The sequence below is a fragment of the Lepisosteus oculatus genome, chromosome 14 (genome assembly GCF_040954835.1).
Source record: "Lepisosteus oculatus isolate fLepOcu1 chromosome 14, fLepOcu1.hap2, whole genome shotgun sequence".
Lineage (NCBI taxonomy): Eukaryota > Metazoa > Chordata > Actinopteri > Semionotiformes > Lepisosteidae > Lepisosteus > Lepisosteus oculatus.
The window spans coordinates 29490046-29502545 of record NC_090709.1 but is presented as its reverse complement, the minus strand read 5'-3'; the positions used below and the strand labels follow the sequence as shown (position 1 = coordinate 29502545).

The 12500-nt window shown below is 52.4% G+C and overlaps 17 non-coding genes and 2 pseudogenes across 17 annotated transcripts; all 19 read left to right on the top strand.

The window, feature by feature from the left end:
- Nucleotides 1-207: 207 nt before the first annotated feature.
- Nucleotides 208-326, top strand: LOC138245295 (5S ribosomal RNA). The gene has a single exon (XR_011193905.1). It is a non-coding gene; the product is annotated as a 5S ribosomal RNA (ribosomal RNA).
- A 537-nt stretch (nucleotides 327-863) lies between these two features.
- On the top strand, nucleotides 864-982 carry LOC138217366 (5S ribosomal RNA). Its single transcript, XR_011181078.1, has one exon. It is a non-coding gene; the product is annotated as a 5S ribosomal RNA (ribosomal RNA).
- A 537-nt stretch (nucleotides 983-1519) lies between these two features.
- On the top strand, nucleotides 1520-1638 carry LOC138217105 (5S ribosomal RNA). Its single transcript, XR_011180818.1, has one exon. It is a non-coding gene; the product is annotated as a 5S ribosomal RNA (ribosomal RNA).
- A 537-nt stretch (nucleotides 1639-2175) lies between these two features.
- On the top strand, nucleotides 2176-2294 carry LOC138217479 (5S ribosomal RNA). Its single transcript, XR_011181191.1, has one exon. It is a non-coding gene; the product is annotated as a 5S ribosomal RNA (ribosomal RNA).
- A 537-nt stretch (nucleotides 2295-2831) lies between these two features.
- On the top strand, nucleotides 2832-2950 carry LOC138216079 (5S ribosomal RNA). The gene has a single exon (XR_011179792.1). It is a non-coding gene; the product is annotated as a 5S ribosomal RNA (ribosomal RNA).
- A 537-nt stretch (nucleotides 2951-3487) lies between these two features.
- LOC138217478 (5S ribosomal RNA) lies at nucleotides 3488-3606 on the top strand. The gene has a single exon (XR_011181190.1). It is a non-coding gene; the product is annotated as a 5S ribosomal RNA (ribosomal RNA).
- Nucleotides 3607-4143: 537 nt separating this feature from the next.
- LOC138216078 (5S ribosomal RNA) lies at nucleotides 4144-4262 on the top strand. Its single transcript, XR_011179791.1, has one exon. It is a non-coding gene; the product is annotated as a 5S ribosomal RNA (ribosomal RNA).
- A 537-nt stretch (nucleotides 4263-4799) lies between these two features.
- Nucleotides 4800-4918, top strand: LOC138245445 (5S ribosomal RNA). The gene has a single exon (XR_011194055.1). It is a non-coding gene; the product is annotated as a 5S ribosomal RNA (ribosomal RNA).
- Nucleotides 4919-5454: 536 nt separating this feature from the next.
- LOC138218996 (5S ribosomal RNA) lies at nucleotides 5455-5573 on the top strand (annotated as a pseudogene).
- Nucleotides 5574-6110: 537 nt separating this feature from the next.
- Nucleotides 6111-6229, top strand: LOC138216837 (5S ribosomal RNA). The gene has a single exon (XR_011180549.1). It is a non-coding gene; the product is annotated as a 5S ribosomal RNA (ribosomal RNA).
- A 537-nt stretch (nucleotides 6230-6766) lies between these two features.
- LOC138217355 (5S ribosomal RNA) lies at nucleotides 6767-6885 on the top strand. The gene has a single exon (XR_011181067.1). It is a non-coding gene; the product is annotated as a 5S ribosomal RNA (ribosomal RNA).
- A 537-nt stretch (nucleotides 6886-7422) lies between these two features.
- On the top strand, nucleotides 7423-7541 carry LOC138216077 (5S ribosomal RNA). The gene has a single exon (XR_011179790.1). It is a non-coding gene; the product is annotated as a 5S ribosomal RNA (ribosomal RNA).
- A 537-nt stretch (nucleotides 7542-8078) lies between these two features.
- On the top strand, nucleotides 8079-8197 carry LOC138244493 (5S ribosomal RNA). Its single transcript, XR_011193108.1, has one exon. It is a non-coding gene; the product is annotated as a 5S ribosomal RNA (ribosomal RNA).
- Nucleotides 8198-8734: 537 nt separating this feature from the next.
- On the top strand, nucleotides 8735-8853 carry LOC138245293 (5S ribosomal RNA). The gene has a single exon (XR_011193903.1). It is a non-coding gene; the product is annotated as a 5S ribosomal RNA (ribosomal RNA).
- A 537-nt stretch (nucleotides 8854-9390) lies between these two features.
- On the top strand, nucleotides 9391-9509 carry LOC138244492 (5S ribosomal RNA). Its single transcript, XR_011193107.1, has one exon. It is a non-coding gene; the product is annotated as a 5S ribosomal RNA (ribosomal RNA).
- A 537-nt stretch (nucleotides 9510-10046) lies between these two features.
- Nucleotides 10047-10165, top strand: LOC138217343 (5S ribosomal RNA). Its single transcript, XR_011181055.1, has one exon. It is a non-coding gene; the product is annotated as a 5S ribosomal RNA (ribosomal RNA).
- Nucleotides 10166-10701: 536 nt separating this feature from the next.
- On the top strand, nucleotides 10702-10820 carry LOC138218995 (5S ribosomal RNA; annotated as a pseudogene).
- A 537-nt stretch (nucleotides 10821-11357) lies between these two features.
- Nucleotides 11358-11476, top strand: LOC138244491 (5S ribosomal RNA). Its single transcript, XR_011193106.1, has one exon. It is a non-coding gene; the product is annotated as a 5S ribosomal RNA (ribosomal RNA).
- A 537-nt stretch (nucleotides 11477-12013) lies between these two features.
- On the top strand, nucleotides 12014-12132 carry LOC138217332 (5S ribosomal RNA). Its single transcript, XR_011181044.1, has one exon. It is a non-coding gene; the product is annotated as a 5S ribosomal RNA (ribosomal RNA).
- Nucleotides 12133-12500: the final 368 nt, after the last annotated feature.

Genomic DNA, 12500 nt, shown 5'->3' with positions numbered 1-12500 from the left:
TCCTCTATAGCGCCCTTTCTCCCGCAGCTCCGTCCTCATTGGAAGGAAGGAAGAGTGAAAGGCTGAAGTGAAATGGAGCGGGAACGAAGGCAGTGAAGAGAGAGAACGTGGGAAGAAGAGAAAAACGCAAGGGAAAAAAAGCAGCGTCGTAAAAGAGGTGACGGAGCTGTCCTCTCAATAAGAAGGGTGCCAGCGAGCCTTGCTCTCGCTTATGGCCACACCCCCTTGAGCACGCCTGATCTCGTCTGATCTCGGAAGCTAAACAGGGATGGGCCTGGTTAGTACTTGGATGGGAGACCGCCTGGGAATACCAGGTGCTGTAAGCTTTTAAGCGCAGGAGGCGCCCTATCCCCGCTCGCTCGCTCATTCCCCTGTTCACACGTGCAGTGCGGCTTGTCCGTCTGTTTATTTGTCAGCTTTGGCGAGACACGGGTGCTTGTGTATTAGCGTGAGCGTTTTTTATTCTGATCAGGAACAGTTTTACAAGTCCGCAAAGGATCGAGGAAAGGTTTATCGCCAGCTGAAAAGAGACACAGCGCTTCGGCTGTGGAGACTTGTTCGGCTGGCGTTCGGAGAGTCGCGTTTTTCAGAATTGTATTGAGATCGTTTTCCACAGAGCTCAGATGTCAAAGCACAGCAGCAGCTCTCCACAGCGATCATCTATAGCGCCCTTTCTCCCGCAGCTCCGTCCTCATTGGAAGGAAGCAAGAGTGAAAGGCTGAAGTGAAATAGAGCGGGGACGAAGGCAGTGAAGAGAGAGAACGTGGGAAGAAGAGAGAAACGCAAGGGAAAAAAAGCAGCGTCGTAAAAGAGGTGACGGAGCTGTCCTCTCAATAAGAAGGGTGCCAGCCAGCCTTGATCTCGCTTACGGCCACACCCCCTTGAGCACGCCTGATCTCATCTGATCTCGGAAGCTAAACAGGGATGGGCCTGGTTAGTACTTGGATGGGAGACCGCCTGGGAATACCAGGTGCTGTAAGCTTTTAAGCGCAGGAGGCGCCCTATCCCCGCTCGCTCGCTCATTCCCCTGTTCACACGTGCAGTGCGGCTTGTCCATCTGTTTATTTGTCAGCTTTGGCGAGACACGGGTGCTAGTGTATTAGCGTGAGCGTTTTTTATTCTGATCATGAACAGTTTAACAAGTCCGCAAAGGATCGAGGAAAGGTTTATCGCCAGCTGAAAAGAGACACAGCGCTTCGGCTGTGGAGACTTGTTCGGCTGGCGTTCGGAGAGTCGCGTTTTTCAGAATTGTATTGAGATCGTTTTCCACAGAGCTCAGATGTCAAAGCACAGCAGCAGCTCTCCACAGCGATCCTCTATAGCGCCCTTTCTCCCGCAGCTCCGTCCTCATTGGAAGGAAGCAAGAGTGAAAGGCTGAAGTGAAATAGAGCGGGGACGAAGGCAGTGAAGAGAGAGAACGTGGGAAGAAGAGAAAAACGCAAGGGAAAAAAAGCAGCGTCGTAAAAGAGGTGACGGAGCTGTCCTCTCAATAAGAAGGGTGCCAGCGAGCCTTGCTCTCGCTTATGGCCACACCCCCTTGAGCACGCCTGATCTCATCTGATATCGGAAGCTAAACAGGGATGGGCCTGGTTAGTACTTGGATGGGAGACCGCCTGGGAATACCAGGTGCTGTAAGCTTTTAAGCGCAGGAGGCGCCCTATCCCTGCTCGCTCGCTCATTCCCCTGTTCACACGTGCAGTGCGGCTTGTCCGTCTGTTTATTTGTCAGCTTTGGCGAGACACGGGTGCTTGTGTATTAGCGTGAGCGTTTTTTATTCTGATCAGGAACAGTTTTACAAGTCCGCAAAGGATCGAGGAAAGGTTTATCGCCAGCTGAAAAGAGACACAGCGCTTCGGCTGTGGAGACTTGTTCGGCTGGCGTTCGGAGAGTCGCGTTTTTCAGAATTGTATTGAGATCGTTTTCCACAGAGCTCAGATGTCAAAGCACAGCAGCAGCTCTCCACAGCGATCCTCTATAGCGTCCTTTCTCCCGCAGCTCCGTCCTCATTGGAAGGAAGCAAGAGTGAAAGGCTGAAGTGAAATAGAGCGGGGACGAAGGCAGTGAAGAGAGAGAACGTGGGAAGAAGAGAAAAACGCAAGGGAAAAAAAGCAGCGTCGTAAAAGAGGTGACGGAGCTGTCCTCTCAATAAGAAGGGTGCCAGCGAGCCTTGCTCTCGCTTGCGGCCACACCCCCTTGAGCACGCCTGATCTCATCTGATCTCGGAAGCTGAACAGGGATGGGCCTGGTTAGTACTTGGATGGGAGACCGCCTGGGAATACCAGGTGCTGTAAGCTTTTAAGCGCAGGAGGCGCCCTATCCCCGCTCGCTCGCTCATTCCCCTGTTCACACGTGCAGTGCGGCTTGTCCGTCTGTTTATTTGTCAGCTTTGGCGAAACACGGGTGCTTGTGTATTAGCGTGAGCGTTTTTTATTCTGATCAGGAACAGTTTTACAAGTCCGCAAAGGATCGAGGAAAGGTTTATCGCCAGCTGAAAAGAGACACAGCGCTTCGGCTGTGGAGACTTGTTCGGCTGGCGTTCGGAGAGTCGCGTTTTTCAGAATTGTATTGAGATCGTTTTCCACAGAGCTCAGATGTCAAAGCACAGCAGCAGCTCTCCACAGCGATCCTCTATAGCGCCCTTTCTCCCGCAGCTCCGTCCTCATTGGAAGGAAGCAAGAGTGAAAGGCTGAAGTGAAATAGAGCGGGGACGAAGGCAGTGAAGAGAGAGAACGTGGGAAGAAGAGAGAAACGCAAGGGAAAAAGAGCAGCGTCATAAAAGAGGTGACGGAGCTGTCCTCTCAATAAGAAGGGTGCCAGCGAGCCGTGCTCTCGCTTACGGCCACACCCCCTTGAGCACGCCTGATCTCGTCTGATCTCGGAAGCTAAACAGGGATGGGCCTGGTTAGTACTTGGATGGGAGACCGCCTGGGAATACCAGGTGCCGTTAGCTTTTAAGCGCAGGAGTCGCCCTATACCCGCTCGCTCGCTCATTCCCCTGTTCACACGTGCAGTGCGGCTTGTCCGTCTGTTTATTTGTCAGCTTTGGCGAGACACGGGTGCTTGTGTATTAGCGTGAGCGTTTTTTATTCTGATCAGGAACAGTTTTACAAGTCCGCAAAGGATCGAGGAAAGGTTTATCGCCAGCTGAAAAGAGACACAGCGCTTCGGCTGTGGAGACTTGTTCGGCTGGCGTTCGGAGAGTCGCGTTTTTCAGAATTGTATTGAGATCGTTTTCCACAGAGCTCAGATGTCAAAGCACAGCAGCAGCTCTCCACAGCGATCCTCTATAGCGTCCTTTCTCCCGCAGCTCCGTCCTCATTGGAAGGAAGCAAGAGTGAAAGGCTGAAGTGAAATAGAGCGGGGACGAAGGCAGTGAAGAGAGAGAACGTGGGAAGAAGAGAAAAACGCAAGGGAAAAAAAGCAGCGTCGTAAAAGAGGTGACGGAGCTGTCCTCTCAATAAGAAGGGTGCCAGCGAGCCTTGCTCTCGCTTGCGGCCACACCCCCTTGAGCACGCCTGATCTCATCTGATCTCGGAAGCTGAACAGGGATGGGCCTGGTTAGTACTTGGATGGGAGACCGCCTGGGAATACCAGGTGCTGTAAGCTTTTAAGCGCAGGAGGCGCCCTATCCCCGCTCGCTCGCTCATTCCCCTGTTCACACGTGCAGTGCGGCTTGTCCGTCTGTTTATTTGTCAGCTTTGGCGAAACACGGGTGCTTGTGTATTAGCGTGAGCGTTTTTTATTCTGATCAGGAACAGTTTTACAAGTCCGCAAAGGATCGAGGAAAGGTTTATCGCCAGCTGAAAAGAGACACAGCGCTTCGGCTGTGGAGACTTGTTCGGCTGGCGTTCGGAGAGTCGCGTTTTTCAGAATTGTATTGAGATCGTTTTCCACAGAGCTCAGATGTCAAAGCACAGCAGCAGCTCTCCACAGCGATCCTCTATAGCGCCCTTTCTCCCGCAGCTCCGTCCTCATTGGAAGGAAGCAAGAGTGAAAGGCTGAAGTGAAATAGAGCGGGGACGAAGGCAGTGAAGAGAGAGAACGTGGGAAGAAGAGAGAAACGCAAGGGAAAAAGAGCAGCGTCATAAAAGAGGTGACGGAGCTGTCCTCTCAATAAGAAGGGTGCCAGCGAGCCGTGCTCTCGCTTACGGCCACACCCCCTTGAGCACGCCTGATCTCGTCTGATCTCGGAAGCTAAACAGGGATGGGCCTGGTTAGTACTTGGATGGGAGACCGCCTGGGAATACCAGGTGCCGTTAGCTTTTAAGCGCAGGAGGCGCCCTATACCCGCTCGCTCGCTCATTCCCCTGTTCACACGTGCAGTGCGGCTTGTCCGTCTGTTTATTTGTCAGCTTTGGCGAGACACGGGTGCTTGTGTATTAGCGTGAGCGTTTTTTATTCTGATCATGAACAGTTTAACAAGTCCGCAAAGGATCGAGGAAAGGTTTATCGCCAGCTGAAAAGAGACACAGCGCTTAGGCTGTGGAGTCTTGTTCGGCTGGCGTTCGGAGAGTCGCGTTTTTCAGAATTGTATTGAGATCGTTTTCCACAGAGCTCAGATGTCAAAGCACAGCAGCAGCTCTCCACAGCGATCCTCTATAGCGCCCTTTCTCCCGCAGCTCCGTCCTCATTGGAAGGAAGCAAGAGTGAAAGGCTGAAGTGAAATAGAGCGGGGACGAAGGCAGTGAAGAGAGAGAACGTGGGAAGAAGAGAAAAACGCAAGGGAAAAAAAGCAGCGTCGTAAAAGAGGTGACGGAGCTGTCCTCTCAATAAGAAGGGTGCCAGCGAGCTTTGGTCTAGCTTACGGCCACACCCCTTTGAGCACGCCTGATCTCGTCTGATCTCGGAAGCTAAACAGGGATGGGCCTGGTTAGTACTTGGATGGGAGACCGCCTGGGAATACCAGGTGCTGTAAGCTTTTAAGCGCAGGAGGCGCCCTATCCCCGCTCGCTCGCTCATTCCCCTGTTCACACGTGCAGTGCGGCTTGTCCGTCTGTTTATTTGTCAGCTTTGGCGAGACATGGGTGCTTGTGTATTAGCGTGAGCGTTTTTTATTCTGATCAGGAACAGTTTTACAAGTCCGCAAAGGATCGAGGAAAGGTTTATCGCCAGCTGAAAAGAGACACAGCGCTTCGGCTGTGGAGACTTGTTCGGCTGGCGTTCGGAGAGTCGCGTTTTTCAGAATTGTATTGAGATCGTTTTCCACAGAGCTCAGATGTCAAAGCACAGCAGCAGCTCTCCACAGCGATCCTCTATAGCGCCCTTTCTCCCGCAGCTCCGTCCTCATTGGAAGGAAGCAAGAGTGAAAGGCTGAAGTGAAATAGAGCGGGGACGAAGGCAGTGAAGAGAGAGAACGTGGGAAGAAGAGAAAAACGCAAGGGAAAAAAGCAGCGTCGTAAAAGAGGTGACGGAGCTGTCTTCTCAATAAGAAGGGTGCCAGCGAGCCTTGCTCTCGCTTACGGCCACACACCCTTGAGCACTCCTGATCTCGTCTGATCTTGGAAGCTGAACAGAGATGGGCCTGGTTAGTACTTGGATGGGAGACCGCCTGGGAATACCAGGTGCTGTAAGCTTTTAAGCGCAGGAGGCGCCCTATCCCCGCTCGCTCGCTCATTCCCCTGTTCACACGTGCAGTGCGGCTTGTCCGTCTGTTTATTTGTCAGCTTTGGCGAGACACGGGTGCTTGTGTATTAGCGTGAGCTTTTTTTATTCTGATCAGGAACAGTTTTACAAGTCAGCAAAGGATCGAGGAAAGGTTTATCGCCAGCTGAAAAGAGACACAGCGCTTCGGCTGTGGAGACTTGTTCGGCTGGCGTTCGGAGAGTCGCGTTTTTCAGAATTGTATTGAGATCGTTTTCCACAGAGCTCAGATGTCAAAGCACAGCAGCAGCTCTCCACAGCGATTTTCTATAGCGCCCTTTCTCCCGCAGCTCCGTCCTCATTGGAAGGAAGCAAGAGTGAAAGGCTGAAGTGAAATAGAGCGGGGACGAAGGCAGTGAAGAGAGAGAACGTGGGAAGAAGAGAAAAACGCAAGGGAAAAAAAGCAGCGTCGTAAAAGAGGTGACGGAGCTGTCCTCTCAATAAGAAGGGTGCCAGCGAGCCTTGCTCTCGCTTACGGCCACACCCCCTTGAGCACGCCTGATCTCGTCTGATCTCGGAAGCTAAACAGGGATGGGCCTGGTTAGTACTTGGATGGGAGACCGCCTGGGAATACCAGGTGCGGTAAGCTTTTAAGCGCAGGAGGCGCCCTATCCCCGCTCGCTCGCTCATTCCCCTGTTCACACGTGCAGTGCGGCTTGTCCGTCTCTTTATTTGTCAGCTTTGGCGAGACACGGGTGCTTGTGTATTAGCGTGATGGTTTTTTATTCTGATCAGGAACAGTTTTACAAGTCCGCAAAGGATCGAGGAAAGGTTTATCGCCAGCTGAAAAGAGACACAGCGCTTCGGCTGTGGAGACTTGTTCGGCTGGCGTTCGGAGAGTCGCGTTTTTCAGAATTGTATTGAGATCGTTTTCCACAGAGCTCAGATGTCAAAGCACAGCAGCAGCTCTCCACAGCGATCCTCTATAGCGCCCTTTCTCCCGCAGCTCCGTCCTCATTGGAAGGAAGCAAGAGTGAAAGGCTGAAGTGAAATAGAGCGGGGACGAAGGCAGTGAAGAGAGAGAACGTGGGAAGAAGAGAAAAACGCAAGGGAAAAAAAGCAGCGTCGTAAAAGAGGTGACGGAGCTGTCCTCTCAATAAGAAGGGTGCCAGCGAGCCTTGCTCTCGCTTACGGCCACACCCCCTTGAGCACGCCTGATCTCATCTGATCTCGGAAGCTAAACAGGGATGGGCCTGGTTAGTACTTGGATGGGAGACCGCCTGGGAATACCAGGTGCTGTAAGCTTTTAAGCGCAGGAGGCGCCCTATCCCCGCTCGCTCGCTCGTTCCCCTGTTCACACGTGCAGTGCGGCTTGTCCGTCTGTTTATTTGTCAGCTTTGGCGAGACACGGGTGCTTGTGTATTAGCGTGAGCGTTTTTTATTCTGATCAGGAACAGTTTTACAAGTCCGCAAAGGATCGAGGAAAGGTTTATCGCCAGCTGAAAAGAGACACAGCGCTTCGGCTGTGGAGACTTGTTCGGCTGGCGTTCGGAGAGTCGCGTTTTTCAGAATTGTATTGAGATCGTTTTCCACAGAGCTCAGATGTCAAAGCACAGCAGCAGCTCTCCACAGCGATCCTCTATAGCGCCCTTTCTCCCGCAGCTCCGTCCTCATTGGAAGGAAGCAAGAGTGAAAGGCTGAAGTGAAATAGAGCGGGGACGAAGGCAGTGAAGAGAGAGAACGTGGGAAGAAGAGAAAAACGCAAGGGAAAAAGAGCAGCGTCATAAAAGAGGTGACGGAGCTGTCCTCTCAATAAGAAGGGTGCCAGCGAGCCGTGCTCTCGCTTACGGCCACACCCCCTTGAGCACGCCTGATCTCGTCTGATCTCGGAAGCTAAACAGGGATGGGCCTGGTTAGTACTTGGATGGGAGACCGCCTGGGAATACCAGGTGCCGTTAGCTTTTAAGCGCAGGAGGCGCCCTATACCCGCTCGCTCGCTCATTCCCCTGTTCACACGTGCAGTGCGGCTTGTCCGTCTGTTTATTTGTCAGCTTTGGCGAGACACGGGTGCTTGTGTATTAGCGTGAGCGTTTTTTATTCTGATCAGGAACAGTTTTACAAGTCCGCAAAGGATCGAAGAAAGGTTTATCGCCAGCTGAAAAGAGACACAGCGCTTCGGCTGTGGAGACATGTTCGGCTGGCGTTCGGAGAGTCGCGTTTTTCAGAATTGTATTGAGATCGTTTTCCACAGAGCTCAGATGTCAAAGCACAGCAGCAGCTCTCCACAGCGATCCTCTATAGCGCCCTTTCTCCCGCAGCTCCGTCCTCATTGGAAGGAAGCAAGAGTGAAAGGCTGAAGTGAAATAGAGCGGGGACGAAGGCAGTGAAGAGAGAGAACGTGGGAAGAAGAGAAAAACGCAAGGGAAAAAAAGCAGCGTCGTAAAAGAGGTGACGGAGCTGTCCTCTCAATAAGAAGGGTGCCAGCGAGCTTTGGTCTAGCTTACGGCCACACCCCCTTGAGCACGCCTGATCTCGTCTGATCTCGGAAGCTAAACAGGGATGGGCCTGGTTAGTACTTGGATGGGAGACCGCCTGGGAATACCAGGTGCTGTAAGCTTTTAAGCGCAGGAGGCGCCCTATCCCCGCTCGCTCGCTCATTCCCCTGTTCACACGTGCAGTGCGGCTTGTCCGTCTGTTTATTTGTCAGCTTTGGCGAGACATGGGTGCTTGTGTATTAGCGTGAGCGTTTTTTATTCTGATCAGGAACAGTTTTACAAGTCCGCAAAGGATCGAGGAAAGGTTTATCGCCAGCTGAAAAGAGACACAGCGCTTCGGCTGTGGAGACTTGTTCGGCTGGCGTTCGGAGAGTCGCGTTTTTCAGAATTGTATTGAGATCGTTTTCCACAGAGCTCAGATGTCAAAGCACAGCAGCAGCTCTCCACAGCGATCCTCTATAGCGCCCTTTCTCCCGCAGCTCCGTCCTCATTGGAAGGAAGGAAGAGTGAAAGGCTGAAGTGAAATGGAGCGGGAACGAAGGCAGTGAAGAGAGAGAACGTGGGAAGAAGAGAAAAACGCAAGGGAAAAAAAGCAGCGTCGTAAAAGAGGTGACGGAGCTGTCCTCTCAATAAGAAGGGTGACAGCGAGCCTTGCTTTTGCTTATGGCCACACCCCCTTGAGCACGCCTGATCTCGTCTGATCTCGGAAGCTAAACAGGGATGGGCCTGGTTAGTACTTGGATGGGAGACCGCCTGGGAATACCAGGTGCTGTAAGCTTTTAAGCGCAGGAGGCGCCCTATCCCTGCTCGCTCGCTCATTCCCCTGTTCACACGTGCAGTGCGGCTTGTCCGTCTGTTTATTTGTCAGCTTTGGCGAGACACGGGTGCTTGTGTATTAGCGTGAGCGTTTTTTATTCTGATCAGGAACAGTTTTACAAGTCCGCAAAGGATCGAGGAAAGGTTTATCGCCAGCTGAAAAGAGACACAGCGCTTCGGCTGTGGAGACTTGTTCGGCTGGCGTTCGGAGAGTCGCGTTTTTCAGAATTGTATTGAGATCGGTTTCCTCAGAGCTCAGATGTCAAAGCACAGCAGCAGCTCTCCACAGCGATCCTCTATAGCGCCCTTTCTCCCACAGCTCCGTCCTCATTGGAAGGAAGCAAGAGTGAAAGGCTGAAGTGAAATAGAGCGGGGACGAAGGCAGTGAAGAGAGAGAACGTGGGAAGAAGAGAAAAACGCAAGGGAAAAAGAGCAGCGTCGTAAAAGAGGTGACGGAGCTGTCCTCTCAATAAGAAGGGTGCCAGCGAGCCTTGCTCTTGCTTACGGCCACACCCCCTTGAGCACGCCTGATCTCGTCTGATCTCGGAAGCTAAACAGGGATGGGCCTGGTTAGTACTTGGATGGGAGACCGCCTGGGAATACCAGGTGCTGTAAGCTTTTAAGCGCAGGAAGCGCCCTATCCCCGCTCGCTGGCTCATTCCCCTGTTCACACGTGCAGTGCGGCTTGTCCGTCTGTTTATTTGTCAGCTTTGGCGAGACACGGGTGCTTGTGTATTAGCGTGAGCGTTTTTTATTCTGATCAGGAACAGTTTTACAAGTCCGCAAAGGATCGAGGAAAGGTTTATCGCCAGCTGAAAAGAGACACAGCGCTTCGGCTGTGGAGACTTGTTCGGCTGGCGTTCGGAGAGTCGCGTTTTTCAGAATTGTATTGAGATCGTTTTCCACAGAGCTCAGATGTCAAAGCACAGCAGCAGCTCTCCACAGCGATCATCTATAGCGCCCTTTCTCCCGCAGCTCCGTCCACATTGGAAGGAAGCAAGAGTGAAAGGCTGAAGTGAAATAGAGCGGGGACGAAGGCAGTGAAGAGAGAGAACGTGGGAAGAAGAGAGAAACGCAAGGGAAAAAAAGCAGCGTCGTAAAAGAGGTGACGGAGCTGTCCTCTCAATAAGAAGGGTGCCAGCGAGCCTTGATCTCGCTTACGGCCACACCCCCTTGAGCACGCCTGATCTCATCTGATCTCGGAAGCTAAACAGGGATGGGCCTGGTTAGTACTTGGATGGGAGACCGCCTGGGAATACCAGGTGCTGTAAGCTTTTAAGCGCAGGAGGCGCCCTATCCCCGCTCGCTCGCTCATTCCCCTGTTCACACGTGCAGTGCGGCTTGTCCGTCTGTTTATTTGTCAGCTTTGGCGAGACACGGGTGCTTGTGTATTAGCGTGAGCGTTTTTTATTCTGATCAGGAACAGTTTTACAAGTCCGCAAAGGATCGAGGAAAGGTTTATCACCAGCTGAAAAGAGACACAGCGCTTCAGCTGTGGAGACTTGTTCGGCTGGCGTTCGGAGAGTCGCGTTTTTCAGAATTGTATTGAGATCGTTTTCCACAGAGCTCAGATGTCAAAGCACAGCAGCAGCTCTCCACAGCGATCCTCTATAGCGCCCTTTCTCCCGCAGCTCCGTCCTCATTGGAAGGAAGCAAGAGTGAAAGGCTGAAGTGAAATAGAGCGGGGACGAAGGCAGTGAAGAGAGAGAACGTGGGAAGAAGAGAAAAACGCAAGGGAAAAAAGCAGCGTCGTAAAAGAGGTGACGGAGCTGTCTTCTCAATAAGAAGGGTGCCAGCGAGCCTTGCTCTCGCTTACGGCCACACACCCTTGAGCACTCCTGATCTCGTCTGATCTTGGAAGCTGAACAGAGATGGGCCTGGTTAGTACTTGGATGGGAGACCGCCTGGGAATACCAGGTGCTGTAAGCTTTTAAGCGCAGGAGGCGCCCTATCCCCGCTCGCTCGCTCATTCCCCTGTTCACACGTGCAGTGCGGCTTGTCCGTCTGTTTATTTGTCAGCTTTGGCGAGACACGGGTGCTTGTGTATTAGCGTGAGCTTTTTTTATTCTGATCAGGAACAGTTTTACAAGTCAGCAAAGGATCGAGGAAAGGTTTATCGCCAGCTGAAAAGAGACACAGCGCTTCGGCTGTGGAGACTTGTTCGGCTGGCGTTCGGAGAGTCGCGTTTTTCAGAATTGTATTGAGATCGTTTTCCACAGAGCTCAGATGTCAAAGCACAGCAGCAGCTCTCCACAGCGATTTTCTATAGCGCCCTTTCTCCCGCAGCTCCGTCCTCATTGGAAGGAAGCAAGAGTGAAAGGCTGAAGTGAAATAGAGCGGGGACGAAGGCAGTGAAGAGAGAGAACGTGGGAAGAAGAGAAAAACGCAAGGGAAAAAAAGCAGCGTCGTAAAAGAGGTGACGGAGCTGTCCTCTCAATAAGAAGGGTGCCAGCGAGCCTTGCTCTCGCTTACGGCCACACCCCCTTGAGCACGCCTGATCTCGTCTGATCTCGGAAGCTAAACAGGGATGGGCCTGGTTAGTACTTGGATGGGAGACCGCCTGGGAATACCAGGTGCTGTAAGCTTTTAAGCGCAGGAGGCGCCCTATCCCCGCTCGCTCGCTCATTCCCCTGTTCACACGTGCAGTGCGGCTTGTCCGTCTCTTTATTTGTCAGCTTTGGCGAGACACGGGTGCTTGTGTATTAGCGTGAGCGTTTTTTATTCTGATCAGGAACAGTTTTACAAGTCCGCAAAGGATCGAGGAAAGGTTTATCGCCAGCTGAAAAGAGACACAGCGCTTCGGCTGTGGAGACTTGTTCGGCTGGCGTTCGGAGAGTCGCGTTTTTCAGAATTGTATTGAGATCGTTTTCCACAGAGCTCAGATGTCAAAGCACAGCAGCAGCTCTCCACAGCGATCCTCTATAGCGCCCTTTCTCCCGCAGCTCCGTCCTCATTGGAAGGAAGCAAGAGTGAAAGGCTGAAGTGAAATAGAGCGGGGACGAAGGCAGTGAAGAGAGAGAACGTGGGAAGAAGAGAAAAACGCAAGGGAAAAAAAGCAGCGTCGTAAAAGAGGTGACGGAGCTGTCCTCTCAATAAGAAGGGTGCCAGCGAGCCTTGCTCTCGCTTACGGCCACACCCCCTTGAGCACGCCTGATCTCATCTGATCTCGGAAGCTAAACAGGGATGGGCCTGGTTAGTACTTGGATGGGAGACCGCCTGGGAATACCAGGTGCTGTAAGCTTTTAAGCGCAGGAGGCGCCCTATCCCCGCTCGCTCGCTCATTCCCCTGTTCACACGTGCAGTGCGGCTTGTCCGTCTGTTTATTTGTCAGCTTTGGCGAGACACGGGTGCTTGTGTATTAGCGTGAGCGTTTTTTATTCTGATCAGGAACAGTTTTACAAGTCCGCAAAGGATCGAGGAAAGGTTTATCGCCAGCTGAAAAGAGACACAGCGCTTCGGCTGTGGAGACTTGTTCGGCTGGCGTTCGGAGAGTCGCGTTTTTCAGAATTGTATTGAGATCGTTTTCCACAGAGCTCAGATGTCAAAGCACAGCAGCAGCTCTCCACAGCGATCCTCTATAGCGCCCTTTCTCCCGCAGCTCCGTCCTCA